Here is a 14,851-nt window from a genome sequence, read left to right on the forward strand (position 1 = left end):
TCTTCTCATCCTCCATCGCCCCCCCATCCCCCTCTCCTATTCTGCAGTGCGGGGTCTTCTCATCCTCCATCGCTCCCATCCTCCTCTCCTATTCTGCAGTGCGGGGTCTTCTCGTCCTCCATCGCCCCCCATCCTCCTCTCCTATTCTGCAGTGCGGGGTCTTCTCATCCTCCATCGCCCCCCATCCCCCTCTCCTATTCTGCAGTGCGGGGTCTTCTCATCCTGCATCGCCCCCCCATCCCCCTCTCCTATTCTGCAGTGCGGGGTCTTCTCATCCTCCATCGCCCCCCATCCTCCTCTCCTATTCTGCAGTGCGGGGTCTTCACATCCTCCATCGCTCCCATCCCTCTCTCCTATTCTGCAGTGCGGGGTCTTCTCATCCTCCATTGCCCCCCATCCCCCTCTCCTATTCTGCAGTGCGGGGTCTTCTCGTCCTCCATCACCCCCCATCCTCCTCTCCTATTCTGCAGTGCGGGGTCTTCTCATCCTCCATCGCCCCCCATTCCCCTCTCCTATTCTGCAGTGCGGGGTCTTCTCGTCCTCCATCACCCCCCATCCTCCTCTCCTATTCTGCAGTGCGGCGTCTTCTCGTCCTCCATCGCCCCCCATCCCCCTCTCCTATTCTGCAGTGCGGGGTCTTCTCGTCCTCCATCACCCCCCATCCTCCTCTCCTATTCTGCAGTGCGGGGTCTTCTCATCCTCCATCGCCCCCCCATCCCCCTCTCCTATTCTGCAGTGCGGCGTCTTCACATCCTCCATCGCCCCCCATCCTCCTCTCCTATTCTGCAGTGCGGGGTCTTCTCATCCTCCATCGCCCCCCATCCTCCTCTCCTATTCTGCAGTGCGGGGTCTTCTCATCCTCCATCGCCCCCCATCCTCCTCTCCTATTCTGCAGTGCGGCGTCTTCTCATCCTCCATCTCCCCCCATCCTCCTCTCCTATTCTGCAGTGCGGCGTCTTCACATCCTCCATCGCCCCCATCCCCCTCTCCTATTCTGCAGTGCGGGGTCTTCTCATCCTCCATCGCCCCCCCATCCCCCTCTCCTATTCTGCAGTGCGGGGTCTTCTCGTCCTCCATCACCCCCCATCCTCCTCTCTCCTATTCTGCAGTGCAGGGTCTTCTCATCCTCCATCGCCCCCATCCTCCTCTCCTATTCTGCAGTGCGGGGTCTTCTCATCCTCCATCGCCCCCCATCCTCCTCTCCTATTCTGCAGTGCGGCGTCTTCTCATCCTCCATCTCCCCCCATCCCTCTCTCCTATTCTGCAGTGCGGGGTCTTCTCATCCTCCATCGACCCCCATCCTCCTCTCCTATTCTGCAGTGCGGGGTCTTCTCGTCCTCCATCGCCCCCCATCCTCCTCTCCTATTCTGCAGTGCGGGGCCTTCACATCCTCCATCGCTCCCATCCCTCTCTCCTATTCTGCAGTGCGGGGTCTTCTCATCCTCCATTGCCCCCCATCCCCCTCTCCTATTCTGCAGTGCGGGGTCTTCTCGTCCTCCATCACCCCCCATCCTCCTCTCCTATTCTGCAGTGCGGGGTCTTCTCATCCTCCATCGCCCCCCATTCCCCTCTCCTATTCTGCAGTGCGGGGTCTTCTCGTCCTCCATCACCCCCCATCCTCCTCTCCTATTCTGCAGTGCGGGGTCTTCTCGTCCTCCATCACCCCCCATCCTCCTCTCCTATTCTGCAGTGCGGGGTCTTCTCATCCTCCATCGCCCCCCATTCCCCTCTCCTATTCTGCAGTGCGGGGTCTTCTCGTCCTCCATCACCCCCCATCCTCCTCTCCTATTCTGCAGTGCGGGGTCTTCTCGTCCTCCATCACCCCCCATCCTCCTCTCCTATTCTGCAGTGCGGCGTCTTCTCATCCTCCATCGCCCCCCATCCTCCTCTCCTATTCTGCAGTGCGGGGTCTTCTCGTCCTCCATCGCCCCCCATCCTCCTCTCCTATTCTGCAGTGCGGCGTCTTCTCGTCCTCCATCGCCCCCCATCCCCCTCTCCTATTCTGCAGCGCGGGGTCTTCTCATCCTCCATCGCCCCCCCATCCCCCTCTCCTATTCTGCAGTGCGGGGTGTTCACATCCTCCATCGCCCCCATCCCCCTCTCCTATTCTGCAGTGCGGGGTCTTCTCATCCTCCATCGCCCCCCCATCCCCCTCTCCTATTCTGCAGTGCGGGGTCTTCTCATCCTCCATCGCCCCCCCATCCCCCTCTCCTATTCAGCAGTGCGGCGTCTTCTCGTCCTCCATCGCCCCCCCATCCCCCTCTCCTATTCTGCAGTGCGGGGTCTTCTCATCCTCCATCGCCCCCCCATCCCCCTCTCCTATTCTGCAGTGCGGGGTCTTCTCATCCTCCATCTCCCCCCCATCCTCCTCTCCTATTCTGCAGTGCGGGGTCTTCTCGTCCTCCATCACCCCCCATCCTCCTCTCTCCTATTCTGCAGTGCAGGGTCTTCTCATCCTCCATCGCCCCCATCCTCCTCTCCTATTCTGCAGTGCGGCGTCTTCTCATCCTCCATCTCCCCCCATCCCTCTCTCCTATTCTGCAGTGCGGGGTCTTCTCATCCTCCATCGACCCCCATCCTCCTCTCCTATTCTGCAGTGCGGGGTCTTCTCATCCTCCATCGCCCCCCCATCCCCCTCTCCTATTCTGCAGTGCGGGGTCTTCACCTCCTCCATCGCCCCCCATCCTCCTCTCCTATTCTGCAGTGCGGGGTCTTCTCATCCTCCATCGCCCCCCATCCTCCTCTCCTATTCTGCAGTGCGGCGTCTTCTCATCCTCCATCTCCCCCCATCCCTCTCTCCTATTCTGCAGTGCGGGGTCTTCTCATCCTCCATCGCCCCCCATCCTCCTCTCCTATTCAGCAGTGCGGGGTCTTCTCATCCTCCATCGCCCCCCATCCTCCTCTCCTATTCTGCAGTGCGGCGTCTTCTCATCCTCCATCTCCCCCCATCCCTCTCTCCTATTCTGCAGTGCGGGGTCTTCTCATCCTCCATCGCCCCCCATCCTCCTCTCCTATTCAGCAGTGCGGGGTCTTCTCATCCTCCATCGCCCCCCATCCTCCTCTCCTATTCTGCAGTGCGGGGTCTTCTCATCCTCCATCGCCCCCCATCCCTCTCTCCTATTCTGCAGTGCGGCGTCTTCTCGTCCTCCATCGCCCCCCATCCCCCTCTCCTATTCTGCAGCGCGGGGTCTTCTCATCCTCCATCGCCCCCCCATCCCCCTCTCCTATTCTGCAGTGCGGGGTCTTCTCATCCTCCATCGCCCCCCATCCTCCTCTCTCCTATTCTGCAGTGCGGCGTCTTCACATCCTCCATCGCCCCCATCCCCCTCTCCTATTCTGCAGTGCGGGGTCTTCTCATCCTCCATCGCCCCCCCATCCCCCTCTCCTATTCTGCAGTGCGGGGTCTTCTCATCCTCCATCGCCCCCCCATCCCCCTCTCCTATTCAGCAGTGCGGCGTCTTCTCGTCCTCCATCGCCCCCCCATCCCCCTCTCCTATTCTGCAGTGCGGGGTCTTCTCATCCTCCATCGCCCCCCCATCCCCCTCTCCTATTCTGCAGTGCGGGGTCTTCTCATCCTCCATCTCCCCCCCATCCTCCTCTCCTATTCTGCAGTGCGGGGTCTTCTCGTCCTCCATCACCCCCCATCCTCCTCTCCTATTCTGCAGTGCGGGGTCTTCTCGTCCTCCATCACCCCCCATCCTCCTCTCCTATTCTGCAGTGCGGCGTCTTCTCATCCTCCATCGCCCCCCATCCTCCTCTCCTATTCTGCAGTGCGGGGTCTTCTCGTCCTCCATCGCCCCCCATCCTCCTCTCCTATTCTGCAGTGCGGCGTCTTCTCGTCCTCCATCGCCCCCCATCCCCCTCTCCTATTCTGCAGCGCGGGGTCTTCTCATCCTCCATCGCCCCCCCATCCCCCTCTCCTATTCTGCAGTGCGGGGTCTTCACATCCTCCATCGCCCCCATCCCCCTCTCCTATTCTGCAGTGCGGGGTCTTCTCATCCTCCATCGCCCCCCCATCCCCCTCTCCTATTCTGCAGTGCGGGGTCTTCTCATCCTCCATCGCCCCCCCATCCCCCTCTCCTATTCAGCAGTGCGGCGTCTTCTCGTCCTCCATCGCCCCCCCATCCCCCTCTCCTATTCTGCAGTGCGGGGTCTTCTCATCCTCCATCGCCCCCCCATCCCCCTCTCCTATTCTGCAGTGCGGGGTCTTCTCATCCTCCATCTCCCCCCCATCCTCCTCTCCTATTCTGCAGTGCGGGGTCTTCTCGTCCTCCATCACCCCCCATCCTCCTCTCTCCTATTCTGCAGTGCAGGGTCTTCTCATCCTCCATCGCCCCCATCCTCCTCTCCTATTCTGCAGTGCGGCGTCTTCTCATCCTCCATCTCCCCCCATCCCTCTCTCCTATTCTGCAGTGCGGGGTCTTCTCATCCTCCATCGACCCCCATCCTCCTCTCCTATTCTGCAGTGCGGGGTCTTCTCATCCTCCATCGCCCCCCCATCCCCCTCTCCTATTCTGCAGTGCGGGGTCTTCACCTCCTCCATCGCCCCCCATCCTCCTCTCCTATTCTGCAGTGCGGGGTCTTCTCATCCTCCATCGCCCCCCATCCTCCTCTCCTATTCTGCAGTGCGGCGTCTTCTCATCCTCCATCTCCCCCCATCCCTCTCTCCTATTCTGCAGTGCGGGGTCTTCTCATCCTCCATCGCCCCCCATCCTCCTCTCCTATTCAGCAGTGCGGGGTCTTCTCATCCTCCATCGCCCCCCATCCTCCTCTCCTATTCTGCAGTGCGGCGTCTTCTCATCCTCCATCTCCCCCCATCCCTCTCTCCTATTCTGCAGTGCGGGGTCTTCTCATCCTCCATCGCCCCTAATCCTCCTCTCCTATTCAGCAGTGCGGGGTCTTCTCATCCTCCATCGCCCCCCATCCTCCTCTCCTATTCTGCAGTGCGGGGTCTTCTCATCCTCCATCGCCCCCCATCCCTCTCTCCTATTCTGCAGTGCGGCGTCTTCTCGTCCTCCATCGCCCCCCATCCCCCTCTCCTATTCTGCAGCGCGGGGTCTTCTCATCCTCCATCGCCCCCCCATCCCCCTCTCCTATTCTGCAGTGCGGGGTCTTCTCATCCTCCATCGCCCCCCATCCTCCTCTCTCCTATTCTGCAGTGCGGCGTCTTCACATCCTCCATCGCCCCCATCCCCCTCTCCTATTCTGCAGTGCGGGGTCTTCTCATCCTCCATCGCCCCCCCATCCCCCTCTCCTATTCTGCAGTGCGGGGTCTTCTCATCCTCCATCGCCCCCCCATCCCCCTCTCCTATTCAGCAGTGCGGCGTCTTCTCGTCCTCCATCGCCCCCCCATCCCCCTCTCCTATTCTGCAGTGCGGGGTCTTCTCATCCTCCATCGCCCCCCCATCCCCCTCTCCTATTCTGCAGTGCGGGGTCTTCTCATCCTCCATCTCCCCCCCATCCTCCTCTCCTATTCTGCAGTGCGGGGTCTTCTCGTCCTCCATCACCCCCCATCCTCCTCTCTCCTATTCTGCAGTGCAGGGTCTTCTCATCCTCCATCGCCCCCATCCTCCTCTCCTATTCTGCAGTGCGGCGTCTTCTCATCCTCCATCTCCCCCCATCCCTCTCTCCTATTCTGCAGTGCGGGGTCTTCTCATCCTCCATCGACCCCCATCCTCCTCTCCTATTCTGCAGTGCGGGGTCTTCTCATCCTCCATCGCCCCCCCATCCCCCTCTCCTATTCTGCAGTGCGGGGTCTTCACCTCCTCCATCGCCCCCCATCCTCCTCTCCTATTCTGCAGTGCGGGGTCTTCTCATCCTCCATCGCCCCCCATCCTCCTCTCCTATTCTGCAGTGCGGCGTCTTCTCATCCTCCATCTCCCCCCATCCCTCTCTCCTATTCTGCAGTGCGGGGTCTTCTCATCCTCCATCGCCCCCCATCCTCCTCTCCTATTCAGCAGTGCGGGGTCTTCTCATCCTCCATCGCCCCCCATCCTCCTCTCCTATTCTGCAGTGCGGCGTCTTCTCATCCTCCATCTCCCCCCATCCCTCTCTCCTATTCTGCAGTGCGGGGTCTTCTCATCCTCCATCGCCCCCCATCCTCCTCTCCTATTCAGCAGTGCGGGGTCTTCTCATCCTCCATCGCCCCCCATCCTCCTCTCCTATTCTGCAGTGCGGGGTCTTCTCATCCTCCATCGCCCCCCATCCCTCTCTCCTATTCTGCAGTGCGGCGTCTTCTCCTCCTCCATCGCCCCCCCATCCCCCTCTCCTATTCTGCAGTGCGGCGTCTTCTCATCCTCCATCTCCCCCCATCCCTCTCTCCTATTCTGCAGTGCGGGGTCTTCTCATCCTCCATCGCCCCCCATCCTCCTCTCCTATTCTGCAGTGCGGGGTCTTCTCCTCCTCCATCGCCCCCATCCTCCTCTCCTATTCTGCAGTGCGGCGTCTTCTCCTCCTCCATCGCCCCCATCCTCCTCTCTCCTATTCTGCAGTGCGGGGTCTTCTCATCCTCCATCGCCCCCATCCTCCTCTCCTATTCTGCAGTGCGGGGTCTTCTCATCCTCCATCGCCCCCCATCCCCCTCTCTCCTATTCTGCAGTGCGGGGTCTTCTCCTCCTCCATCGCCCCCCATCCTCCTCTCCTATTCTGCAGTGCGGCGTCTTCTCCTCCTCCATCGCCCCCCATCCCCCTCTCCTATTCTGCAGTGCGGCGTCTTCTCATCCTCCATCGCCCCCCATCCTCCTCTCCTATTCTGCAGTGCGGGGTCTTCTCCTCCTCCATCGCCCCCATCCTCCTCTCCTATTCTGCAGTGCGGGGTCTTCTCATCCTCCATCGCCCCCATCCTCCTCTCCTATTCTGCAGTGCGGCGTCTTCTCCTCCTCCATCGCCCCCCATCCCCCTCTCCTATTCTGCAGTGCGGCGTCTTCTCCTCCTCCATCGCCCCCCATCCTCCTCTCCTATTCTGCAGTGCGGCGTCTTCTCCTCCTCCATCGCCCCCATCCCCCTCTCCTATTCTGCAGTGCGGGGTCTTCTCATCCTCCATCGCCCCCATCCTCCTCTCCTATTCTGCAGCGCGGGGTCTTCTCATCCTCCATCTCCCCCCATCCCCCTCTCCTATTCTGCAGTGCGGGGTCTTCTCATCCTCCATCGCCCCCATCCTCCTCTCTCCTATTCTGCAGTGCGGCGTCTTCTCATCCTCCATTGCTCCCCATCCCCCTCTCCTATTCTGCAGTGCGGGGTCTTCTCATCCTCCATCGCCCCCCATCCCCCTCTCCTATTCTGCAGTGCGGCGTCTTCTCATCCTCCATCGCCCCCCATCCTCCTCTCCTATTCTGCAGTGCGGCGTCTTCTCATCCTCCATCGCCCCCCATCCTCCTCTCCTATTCTGCAGTGCGGCGTCTTCACCTCCTCCATCTCCCCCCATCCTCCTCTCCTATTCTGCAGTGCGGGGTCTTCTCCTCCTCCATCGCCCCCCATCCTCCTCTCCTATTCTGCAGTGCGGGGTCTTCTCATCCTCCATCACCCCCCATCCTCCTCTCCTATTCTGCAGTGCGGGGTCTTCTCATCCTCCATCTCCCCCCATCCCCCTCTCCTATTCTGCAGTGCGGGGTCTTCTCATCCTCCATCGCCCCCCCATCCCCCTCTCCTATTCTGCAGTGCGGCGTCTTCTCATCCTCCATCGCCCCCCATCCCCCTCTCCTATTCTGCAGTGCGGCGTCTTCTCGTCCTCCATCGCCCCCCCATCCCCCTCTCCTATTCTGCAGTGCGGCGTCTTCTCATCCTCCATCGCCCCCCATCCCCCTCTCTCCTATTCTGCAGTGCGGTGTCTTCTCCTCCTCCACCGCCCCCCATCCTCCTCTCCTATTCTGCAGTGCGGGGTCTTCTCCTCCTCCATCGCCCCCCATCCTCCTCTCCTATTCTGCAGTGCGGCGTCTTCTTATCCTCCATCGCCCCCCATCCTCCTCTCCTATTCTGCAGTGCGGCGTCTTCTCATCCTCCATCTCCCCCCATCCTCCTCTCCTATTCTGCAGTGCGGGGTCTTCTCATCCTCCATCGCCCCCCATCCTCCTCTCTCCTATTCTGCAGTGCGGGGTCTTCTCATCCTCCATCTCCCCCCATCCTCCTCTCCTATTCTGCAGTGCGGGGTCTTCTCATCCTCCATCGCCCCCCATCCTCCTCTCTCCTATTCTGCAGTGCGGGGTCTTCTCATCCTCCATCTCCCCCCATCCCCCTCTCCTATTCTGCAGTGCGGCGTCTTCTCATCCTCCATCGCCCCCCATCCTCCTCTCCTATTCTGCAGTGCGGGGTCTTCTCATCCTCCATCTCCCCCCATCCCCCTCTCCTATTCTGCAGTGCGGGGTCTTCTCATCCTCCATCTCCCCCCATCCCCCTCTCCTATTCTGCAGTGCGGCGTCTTCTCATCCTCCATCTCCCCCCATCCCCCTCTCTCCTATTCTGCAGTGCGGGGTCTTCACCTCCTCCATCTCCCCCCATCCCCCTCTCCTATTCTGCAGTGCGGCGTCTTCTCATCCTCCATCTCCCCCCATCCCCCTCTCTCCTATTCTGCAGTGCGGCGTCTTCACCTCCTCCATCGCCCCCCCATCCCCCTCTCCTATTCAGCAGTGCGGGGTCTTCTCATCCTCCATCGCCCCCCCATCCTCCTCTCCTATTCTGCAGTGCGGGGTCTTCTCATCCTCCATCTCCCCCCATCCCCCTCTCCTATTCTGCAGTGCGGGGTCTTCTCATCCTCCATCGCCCCCCATCCTCCTCTCCTATTCAGCAGTGTGGGGTCTTCTCATCCTCCATCGCCCCCCATCCTCCTCTCCTATTCTGCAGTGCGGGGTCTTCTCATCCTCCATCGCCCCCCCATCCCCCTCTCCTATTCTGCAGTGCGGGGTCTTCTCATCCTCCATTGCCCCCCATCCCCCTCTCCTATTCTGCAGTGCGGGGTCTTCTCATCCTCCATCGCCCCCCATCCTCCTCTCCTATTCTGCAGTGCGGGGTCTTCTCATCCTCCATCTCCCCCCATCCTCCTCTCCTATTCTGCAGTGCGGGGTCTTCTCATCCTCCATCTCCCCCCATCCCCCTCTCCTATTCTGCAGTGCGGCGTCTTCACATCCTCCATCGCCCCCCCATCCTCCTCCTATTCTGCAGTGCGGGGTCTTCTCATCCTCCATCGCCCCCCATCCTCCTCTCCTATTCTGCAGTGCGGGGTCTTCTCATCCTCCATCGCCCCCCCATCCTCCTCTCCTATTCTGCAGTGCGGGGTCTTCTCCTCCTCCATCGCCCCCCATCCTCCTCTCCTATTCTGCAGTGCGGGGTCTTCTCCTCCTCCATCGCCCCCCATCCCCCTCTCCTATTCTGCAGTGCGGCGTCTTCTCCTCCTCCATCGCCCCCCATCCCCCTCTCCTATTCTGCAGTGCGGCATCTTCTCATCCTCCATGCCCCCCATCCTCCTCTCCTATTCTGCAGTGCGGGGTCTTCTCATCCTCCATCTCCCCCCATCCCCCTCTCCTATTCTGCAGTGCGGCGTCTTCACATCCTCCATCGCCCCCCCATCCTCCTCCTATTCTGCAGTGCGGGGTCTTCTCATCCTCCATCGCCCCCCCATCCTCCTCTCCTATTCTGCAGTGCGGGGTCTTCTCCTACTCCATCGCCCCCCATCCTCCTCTCCTATTCTGCAGTGCGGGGTCTTCTCATCCTCCATCGCCCCCCCATCCTCCTCTCCTATTCTGCAGTGCGGGGTCTTCTCCTCCTCCATCGCCCCCCATCCTCCTCTCCTATTCTGCAGTGCGGGGTCTTCTCCTCCTCCATCGCCCCCCATCCCCCTCTCCTATTCTGCAGTGCGGCGTCTTCTCATCCTCCATCACCCCCCATCCCCCTCTCTCCTATTCTGCAGTGCGGGGTCTTCTCATCCTCCATCGCCCCCCATCCTCCTCTCCTATTCAGCAGTGCGGGGTCTTCTCATCCTCCATCTCCCCCATCCCCCTCTCCTATTCTGCAGTGCGGGGTCTTCTCATCCTCCATCGCCCCCCATCCTCCTCTCCTACTCTTTGCTCCTTCATGTGTTTATCGATTGCCCTTGAACTCAGAAACCTTATTCCCCTCGACCGCTGCCATGGGGCGAGTCGGCCCTCTGACCGATCCCTGGGTGAGGAGGTTTCCTCTGAATTCTCCGACAGATTTCTCAGGGGCTCACACTAACTGATGAGCTCCGGCTTTGTGCAAGACGGCAGCATTTGCATCTGTACGCAGCAGAATGATTGATTTTTGTAAGGGGCGGGTGGAAATGGTTTTCCTTTTCCCACGCAGCGTTGAGATGGTAAAATATAAATTCCTGTCATGAAAGGCTCCTGCAGCCTGAGTTCATCAGACGACTTCTGCGGCAAAGCCTGGTGCGGGGACAGAGCCTCGGAATCCCGGCCCGGCTGCATTTCGGATCTCGCTCGATTTTGGGTCAGCAGATTCGGGTCAAGTGGTTCGGGCGGGGTCAAGAGTCGCTTGGACTGCAGGAATAGACCAGCACACAAGTGGTGAATGGGGTAATGGGTCCAGGTGGCAGCAGTGTCTTAGACATAGTTGTCCCCAGGGCAAGATCTGAGGACCCAGGGACTGAATCTCACCATGGCAGGTGGTGATATTTAAATTCATTAAAAGTCCTGGAATTGAATTCAGTGCTGACCGTATAACCGTTGCCGGTTGTCATTAACAATAAACCCCGTCTGGTTCACAAACATCCTTCCAGGAAGGAAATCTGCCATCCTTCCCCAGCCTGGCCCCCGTCCTTCCCCAGCCTGGCCCCCGTCCTTCCCCAGCCTGGCCCCCGTCCTTCCCCAGCCTGGCCTCCGTCCTTACCCAGCCTGGCCCCCGTCCTTACCCAGCCTGGCCCCCGTCCTTACCCAGCCTGGCCCCCGTCCTTACCCAGCCTGGCCCCCGTCCTTACCCAGCCTGGCCCCCGTCCTTCCCCAGCCTGGCCTCCGTCCTTACCCAGCCTGGCCCCCGCCCTTACCCAGCCTGGCCCCCGCCCTTACCCAGCCTGGCCCCCGCCCTTACCCAGCCTGGCCCCCGTACTTACCCAGCCTGGCCCCCGTACTTACCCAGCCTGGCGCCCGCCCTTACCCAGCCTGGCCCCCGTCCTTACCCAGCCTGGCCCCCGTCCTTACCCAGCCTGGCCTCCGTCCTTCCCCAGCCTGGCCTCCGTCCTTACCCAGCCTGGCCCCCGCCCTTACCCAGCCTGGCCCCCGTCCTTCCCCAGCCTGGCCTCCGTCCTTACCCAGCCTGGCCCCCGCCCTTACCCAGCCTGGCCCCCGTCCTTACCCAGCCTGGCCTCCGTCCTTACCCAGCCTGGCCTCCGTCCTTACCCAGCCTGGCCCCCGTCCTTACCCAGCCTGGCCCCCGTCCTTACCCAGCCTGGCCCCCGTCCTTACCCAGCCTGGCCCCCGTCCTTACCCAGCCTGGCCCCCGTCCTTACCCAGCCTGGCCCCCGTCCTTACCCAGCCTGGCCCCCGTCCTTACCCAGCCTGGCCCCCGTCCTTACCCAGCCTGGCCCCCGTCCTTACCCAGCCTGGCCCCCGTCCTTCCCCAGCCTGGCCTCCGTCCTCACCCAGCCTGGCCTCAGTCCTTACCCAGCCTGGCCTCCGTCCTTACCCAGCCTGGCCTCTGTCCTTACCCAGCCTGGCCCCCGTCCTTACCCAGCCTGGCCCCCACCCTTACCCAGCCTGGCCCCCGTCCTTACCCAGCCACGCCTCTGTCCTTACCCAGCCTGGCCCCCGTCCTTACCCAGCCTGGCCCCCGTCCTTACCCAGCCTGGCCCCCGTCCTTACCCAGCCTGGCCCCCGTCCTTACCCAGCCTGGCCTCCGCCCTTACCCAGCCTGGCCCCCGTCCTTACCCAGCCTGGCCCCCGCCCTTACCCAGCCTGGCCTCCGTCCTTACCCAGCCTGGCCCCCGTCCTTACCCAGCCTGGCCCCCGTCCTTACCCAGCCTGGCCCCCGTCCTTACCCAGCCTGGCCCCCGTCCTTCCCCAGCCTGGCCCCCGTCCTTCCCCAGCCTGGCCCCCGTCCTTACCCAGCCTGGCCCCCGTCCTTACCCAGCCTGGCCCCCGTCCTTACCCAGCCTGGCCCCCGTCCTTCCCCAGCCTGGCCCCCGTCCTTCCCCAGCCTGGCCCCCGTCCTTCCCCAGCCTGGCCCGCATCCTTACCCAGCCTGGCCCCCGTCCTTACCCAGCCTGGCCTCCGTCCTTACCCAGCCTGGCCCCCGTCCTTACCCAGCCTGGCCCCTGTCCTTACCCAGCCTGGCCCCCGTCCTTACCCAGCCTGGCCCCCGTCCTTACCCAGCCTGGCCCCCGTCCTTCCCCAGCCTGGCCCCCGTCCTTACCCAGCCTGGCCTCCGTCCTTACCCAGCCTGGCCCCCGTCCTTACCCAGCTTGGCCCCCGCCCTTACCCAGCCTGGCCCCCGCCCTTCCCCAGCCTGGCCTCTGTCCTTACCCAGCCTGGCCCCCGCCCTTACCCAGCCTGGCCCCCGCCCTTACCCAGCCTGGCCTCCGCCCTTACCCAGCCTGGCCCCCGTCCTTACCCAGCCTGGCCCCCGTCCTTACCCAGCCTGGCCTCCGTCCTTACCCAGCCTGGCCTCTGTCCTTACCCAGCCTGGCCCCCGTCCTTACCCAGCCTGGCCCCCGTCCGTACCCAGCCTGGCCTCCGTCCTTACCCAGCCTGGCCTCTGTCCTTACCCAGCCTGGCCTCCGTCCTTACCCAGCCTGGCCCCCGTCCTTACCCAGCCTGGCCCCCGTCCTTACCCAGCTTGGCCTTCGTCCTTCCCCAGCCTGGCCCCCGTCCTTACCCAGCCTGGCCCCCGTCCTTACCCAGCCTGGCCCCAGTCCTTACCCAGCCTGGCCTCCGCCCTTACCCAGCCTGGCCCCCGTCCTTACCCAGCCTGGCCCCCGTCCTTACCCAGCCTGGCCCCCGTCCTTACCCAGCCTGGCCCCTGTCCTTACCCAGCCTGGCCCCCGTCCTTACCCAGCCTGGCCTCCGTCCTTACCCAGCCTGGCCCCCGTCCTTACCCAGCCTGGCCCCCGTCCTTACCCAGCCTGGCCCCCGTCCTTACCCAGCCTGGCCCCCGTCATTACCCAGCGTGGCCTCAGTCCTTACCCAGCCTGGCCCCCGTCCAGATGCACAGCAATGTGGGGTGACTCTCCGGTGCCCTCTGAAAGGGAGGGCAGTTCCTGGAGCAAGTCACAAACAACATGGGCAAAGGGGATGGGAGAATGGCAAAGCAGCTTGTTATTTCAATGGAGAGGGATTGCGGAAGTCTGCGGTACAGAGGGATCTGGGTGTCCTGGCACATGATTCACAAGACGTTTGTGTGAAGATACAGCAAGTGATGAGCAAGGCAAATGGAATGTTGTCTGAAACCGCTTCTCTGATCCTGATTGTGGAATGCGGGACAAGAGGGGGCGGCCCGCACCCCCTCCCAGTGTGGAAGCCGCACGTGGATGATAATGAAAGTGGGATGGAGAATGGGGAAGTTTTGCTGCAGTTGTACAGATTGGTACATGAGGGCCACATCTGGCATACTGTGGACAGCCTTGGTCTCCTTACTGACGAGAGGAGTATTAGAAGCGGCTCCGAGACGCTTCGCTTGACCGATTCCTCAGATGAGGAATTGTTTACTGTTCCGGCCTCCACTGCACGCTGGGGTAGAGTTCCACGGGTTCACGATCCTTTGAGTGAAGTAATTCCTCCTCATTCCTGCCCCCCCAGGACCTCTGGTTCTCGAATTCCCAACAAGGAGAAACATCCGCTCCACGTCTACTTTGTCAATCCCCTTTAGTATCTGGTGTACCTCAATTAGATCGCCTCTCATTCTTCTGAACTGCAGTGTGTTTCGGCCTGAACTGCTTAATCTCGCTTCATCAGAGCAGGGCAGTGGGACAAGAACAGGGAAGGAAAGTCTCTTTCAGAGAGCTAGCCCAAGTACCATGGGCTGAACGAGCTCATTCCGTGCTTCATCATTCCAATTGCTTTGGAAACTGTTCAGCGAGTCGATCAAAATTGTTCGCCGCTGTGGTGATTGTACCCTGAAGGGCAACACAGCAGAGTAAGGGATAGTCACCACAGAAACGATCAGCACCTCTGTCCACTCTCCCCTTTACTCTTCTCTGTACTGAAGGCGAGTCGACAGCGAAGGAGGACACAGCCAGTGGTCCTGTTGGCTGGTGTTGGGGAGGACATCAGGCGAACTCCCTGCCGTTTAGATAAAAACTCCAGATCACTGGGTGTCTTTAAGACAGAGATAGATAGGTTCTTGATTAATAAGGGGATCAGGGGTTATGTGGAGAAGGCAGGAGAATGGGGATGAGAAAATATCAGCCATGATTGAATGGCGGAGCAGACTCGATGGGCCGAGTGGCCTAATTCTGCTCCTGTGTCTTATGGAAAGGAGAACACAAACTCCTTCTTTCTCAAGGCGAGAACATCGGGACAAGATGTAGTCCCCTCCTTCCCATCCCCGCAGTTCATTCGAGGCTCACTCGATTCCCCCACCACCCCGACAGTTCCTCCTCTCACACTGTTTAAACTCCAACCCCCTGGTCCTCCTTGTCTCAGAGGTGTATATCCCTCGACCGAATTAAGCAGCAGAAAAGATTCCGATGATTCACAACTGGTTTATTGTGGCACGACTACACAGAGTACAGAGACCAACTTCCACTGTGTTCCCTCCCGGATCCAATCCCTGCCCAGAATCTGCTCCGCGACTGGGGAAAAGCCCAGTTCTCAAACACAAGCTTCATGTGAGCATCGCCTGCTCCCTGCTTCACTCTCCAGCATGCCCCCGTTTACTCTTACGGGACCGGCGT

At 61.3% G+C, this 14,851-nt stretch overlaps 1 protein-coding gene across 1 annotated transcript in view; it reads left to right on the forward strand.

The window, feature by feature from the left end:
- Nucleotides 1-14,851, forward strand: part of gmcl1 (germ cell-less, spermatogenesis associated) — a 99,601-nt gene that overhangs the window by 73,151 nt on the left and 11,599 nt on the right. The gene's annotated exons all lie outside the window — the stretch shown is intronic.

The sequence above is a fragment of the Scyliorhinus torazame genome, chromosome 20 (assembly GCF_047496885.1).
Source record: "Scyliorhinus torazame isolate Kashiwa2021f chromosome 20, sScyTor2.1, whole genome shotgun sequence".
NCBI lineage: Eukaryota > Metazoa > Chordata > Chondrichthyes > Carcharhiniformes > Scyliorhinidae > Scyliorhinus > Scyliorhinus torazame.